Below are 4,903 nucleotides of genomic sequence, written 5' to 3' on the forward strand. Positions count from 1 at the left end.
AATCAACTTTCTTTAAATGTCAACACAGAAGTTGCATCTTATACACATTAAAGATCGCACGTTTTGCAACTAAAATGCATAACAACCTTAAAGACATGAGCTTCTAGCATGCAGCAATAGTTTTATCAAATCTAATAAATTTAAATTTAATTTGGAACCTAAAATCAATACCTATCTCAAATGTGTTTGAAAATATCAAAAGCGTTTAAAGGAATGCCTTTGAGCATTCTTTTTGGTTAAAGTCTTTCCTAAGTCTGATATATTATAGACTGATAAACAAATTTAATCTGTCTATTGTATCAGGTGTGAACATTGTTAAAAGGCAGCAGCTCCGGAATATTAGAGGCTTGATGCTAAGCTTCTAGAAGGCCAAAATCCAATTTAATTGGAAAGGTAATTTATTCAAATAATTTGAAAGAAATTTATAGCTATTATTTTTGAAATCTGCTCGTTAGTGGGCTTTGATCGGTTTTTCATTCTGTTTGATAGTTGACTTCATTGACGTTTCAACTTGTAAATGCTTATTTGTCAAATATACACAAGAATACAAGTCTCTCCTTTACCTTAAAGTCTTCAATTATGGCTTTATAAATCGACTACTTTCTTCAGCTTAACAACTTGTCACTTCATCTTAAACATCCATCTTTCCACTTCAATTTTTCGTCGAATCTCTAAATTAACTTAGTTAGGGTTTTGATAATGGGGAATATGAGGGGTTTGGGGCTCCATCTCATTTTCGTATGTGGTTTTCTGTTTGCAGGAGCCACATATACTTCTACTTGTTTGGGTGATGGAAATACCAGTTTCACTATTTGCTCTGAGAAAGAGAGACTTGCTCTTCTCAAGTTCAAAGACAGCGTTGAAGATCTCTCTGGAATGTTGTCATCATGGGTTGGCATTGACTGCTGCATGTGGGAAGGAATCCACTGTGATGGTATCACTGGGAAGGTAGAAAGCCTTCATCTCAGAGGAGATTACTATGATTGGGTTGAAGGCTACAACAACTACTTAGTTAGTAATGAGGTGGACTCTTCTTTGGAAGATTTGAGGCATCTCAAATACTTGGACTTGAGTGGGAATGATTTTCAAGGAAGTCGGATCCCAAAGTTCATCAGATCCTTCAAACAACTGAGCTACCTCAATCTGTCGCATGCTGGTTTTGAAGGTATTATTCCTCCTCACATTGGAAATCTTTCTAATTTAAAGCTTCTTGATCTCAGTTGGAATGAAAAGCTGATGGCAGATGATATGGAATGGACTTTTGGCCTTTCGTTACTTAAGCATCTCGATTTGAGTTTGGTAGATCTTGGTGGAGCACAAAACAGGGGCATGTTGTTTTACATGATTCCTTCTTTAAAAGAGTTAAGTTTGTCACATTGTGGACTTTCCAACGCTGATCTTCGTCCTTCTCTTAATTCTAGTCGAATACGTTCCAACATCAAACACTTGGATCTTGGCTTCAATTCTTTCGGAGGTCCACTCCCTGGATTTTTTCAAAACATGTCATCCCTAACATTTCTGGATCTTTCATCTTTTAATGTCAGTTTGGCATGGAACTTTGCAAACCTGCTAAGCATGATACCTTCTTTAGCAGAGCTGCGTTTGTCAGATTGTGGCTCGATAAGACGCATCTATCTTCCACTCATGTTAATGTCAGTACACTTTCCAACATCCAACGCCTTGATCTCAGCAAAAATTCAATTGAAGGCACATTTCCATCTGTTTTAAAAAACATGAGTTCCCTAAGAATCCTTCACTTCTCACATAACATGCTGAGTTCACCGGTTCCTGTTATACCTAATCTTGTAGGTCTTTATATTTCCCATAACTGGTTAACCGGTCCTATTCCTACATTCCTTGGGAATCTTTCCAAACTTGATCTTTCTTTTAATCAATTGAATGGTTCAATTCCAGAATTCGTTGGAAATCTAGCTGCTTTAACACATTTGGATCTAAGCGTCAATTGGTTAACAGGCCCAATCCCAACATCTCTAGGAAAACTTGTTTCATTACAATTAGTTAGTCTGAATTCGAATTTATTAAATGGAACTATTCCAGTTTCAATCGGCCGAATTGCTAAACTCCAAACTTTAGATTTATCTAACAATTCTTTAGAAGGAGTAGTTTCTGAAGCCCATTTTGCTAACCTTTCAATGTTGAGGTTTTTGGATGATTCTTATAACACCAAGTTGACATTCAATGTTTCACGTGACTGGATCCCTCCATTCCAGTTGGTATCTCTTGACCTCAGTTCTTGCAATATTGCAAATGGATTCCCGCAGCGGCTTCAAAATCAAAGGAAACTTTATAAGTTAGTGTTGTCTAATGCTTCAATCTTAGGACCTCTGCCCAGATGGTTGCGGAGGATGCCCATCATACTTCACTTCGATCTCTCTCATAATCAACTGATCGGACCTTTAACAAACCTTCCCAGTGGGGAAACTTATGGTGGGTATGTAGATGCTCCATTCGTTATTTCTGGAAAACAACTTTTTCAATGAGTCGATTCCAAGTTCATTGTGCAGAAGGACAGATTTAGTATTTCTTGATCTTTCCGAAAATAGGTTAACTGGTAAAATTCCCAAGTGTCTTGAAAATCTGCGTGGGTTGTTTACCATGATACTTAGCTCGAATCGGCTGTCTGGTGTCATTCCAAGCTCTGTAGCTCTTAATTTATTGCGTCGGTTGAAATTGAATGACAACAACTTTGTTGGTGAGCTTCCTCGAGAATTGAGGAATCTACGATATTTATGTATCTTAGATGTGGGTAATAATAGATTGTCTGGAAATCTACCCGAATGGGTCAGGAAAGAACTTAGATATTTGGCGGTTTTGAGGTTGCACAAAAACAACTTCACCGGAAGAATTCCTCAGTCATTTTGCAAAGCTTCAAATCTTAGAATTTTGGATGTTGCAGACAACAACTTAAAGGGAACCATCCCTCCTTGTCTTGGAGAATTGATTGCCATGGTTAGTGGTAGAAGGTATCGGCCCTTTGAACATCCCTCTTTCAACAGTGATGAGAATGTACAGCAGGTCATGAAAGGTGTTGATATTGAATATACAAGAACTTGGTATATGGTTTATAATATGGACCTTTCAAGCAACAGACTTGTTGGAGAAATACCGGTCGAGCTAACTGCACTTTCAATGTTGGTGGGCCTCAATTTGTCTAATAATCATCTCAGTGGGCGTATTCCAGACACCATAGGAAACATGTCAGAGTTAAATTCTCTTGATTTATCTGGAAACGAGTTGACTGGTGTGATCCCTCCGAGCATGGCAGATTTGACTTTTTTGAGTCATTTGAATTTGTCACACAACAACTTGTCGGGACGAATTCCAACAGGAAGCCAACTGCAGACTCTCACTGATTCATCGATATATGAAGGGAACAAAGATCTGTGTGGACCTCCATTGCCAAAGAATTGCATAAATCCAGGAGAAGACCCAACAACAATAACATCCACTAGCGAGAAGAAAGATGAAGCAGCTGATGAGAAAACCAAGGTATGGCTGTTTTACGTGGACATAATTTGTGGTTTTGCAACAGGTTTCTGGGGTGTTATTGGGGTTTTGTTGTTGAAGAGGCAATGGAGACACAAGGTTTTCATGTTTGCAGAGGAAAGCATGGACAAGATATATGTTGCAGTTGTGGTAAAAGTTAACAAGATCAAAAGAAGAAGAGAAACCGCATAGTATACTATGCAAGGACTTTTCAGTGTTTATTTTGCTTTCTAATACCACTACTGTGTTTTTTTATACTACTGTTTGGATTTTATATTTGTAATATGGATGTTTAATTGTGTCACTGTTGGAACATTTGTTGGATTTGGTATGTATATATACAAGATCAAGTAGTTACATTAGACTACTAGGGAATCGAGTTCCTTAGGATTTCAAAAGAATCCGTGTGTAGCAGGATTTCAACATGAAATACCATGCACTCTTTCACTCTCTAACTTGCTTCTGCTCTCACCACAACTTGCAGCTGATTTTTGTCACTTTTCATCTAAATGGCTCCAAGTAAGAATCAGGTAATGCAGTCATTATCTATTTTCTGGTTGAACCTTTTGTGGTTCTGCTGCTGCGTTTCAAGCTTTGCATCTTTCTACTTCAGTTCTTATTGTTAAATATATTGTTTAGTTATTTCTCTTTTTATACTTTTTACGTAGTATACAGTCCCTTTGTGTAATATGTACTCTATATATTCATTCTATTCACATAACCCTAATTGATGGGTTTTTCACATCATTAAACATGGTATCGAGTCTTCCTGTGTTTGCTTTTTGAATCGATTGCACAAGTACCAGATGTATTTCTCCAATTTTTTTCGGCGCTGCCTCAAGTTCTTTCTCATCTGTCCTTGTCGATCAAAGCCATTGCCTGAGGTTTTTTTTTTTTTTACTCTGTTACTTCCTGCCTCCTGTGCCATCTCGATCACAGCATCCTCCAAGCAATCTCCACTGATCGCAAATCTCTTGCAGGTTCACTACCCAATTTCTGCTGATGTTTATTGAGTTAAACTACTTGTACATTTAAAAATTTTCTTCCTTTGGTTTAGCTTTATGTTCATTATTTACTATTCTTGTTAGATTTATTTTCCTGATTTCCTTTATTTCTCATGTCCACTGTACCAACATCGAGCTCCATGCACTACCTCCCCCAGTGCAACACAACTTGTCTTCGCACTAACCAATGTCCACAACTAGTTTAGCTTTAAACTATCGGTTGATGAGTCCAAATAGAAACTGTGGAAGCGTATCTTCGTAGACATGTGCAAAGGAGCTAAGGTGCATGGTCATATTACTGGCAAATCCCTCCCAAAATGTGATGATGATGAAACATATGAAAATGTCATCTTGAAATTTGACTTTTATATGACTTTTATACAATTCACAAG

The 4,903-nt window shown here is 37.6% G+C and overlaps 1 pseudogene; it reads left to right on the forward strand.

Moving 5' to 3' along the window:
- The first annotated feature begins 616 nt into the window (after positions 1 to 616).
- LOC145013286 (receptor-like protein EIX2) lies at positions 617 to 4,304 on the forward strand (annotated as a pseudogene).
- The last annotated feature ends 599 nt before the right edge of the window (positions 4,305 to 4,903 follow it).

Source organism: Lactuca saligna, chromosome 8 (assembly GCF_052625555.1).
Source record: "Lactuca saligna cultivar CGN05327 chromosome 8, ASM5262555v1, whole genome shotgun sequence".
In the NCBI taxonomy this organism is placed as follows: domain Eukaryota; kingdom Viridiplantae; phylum Streptophyta; class Magnoliopsida; order Asterales; family Asteraceae; genus Lactuca; species Lactuca saligna.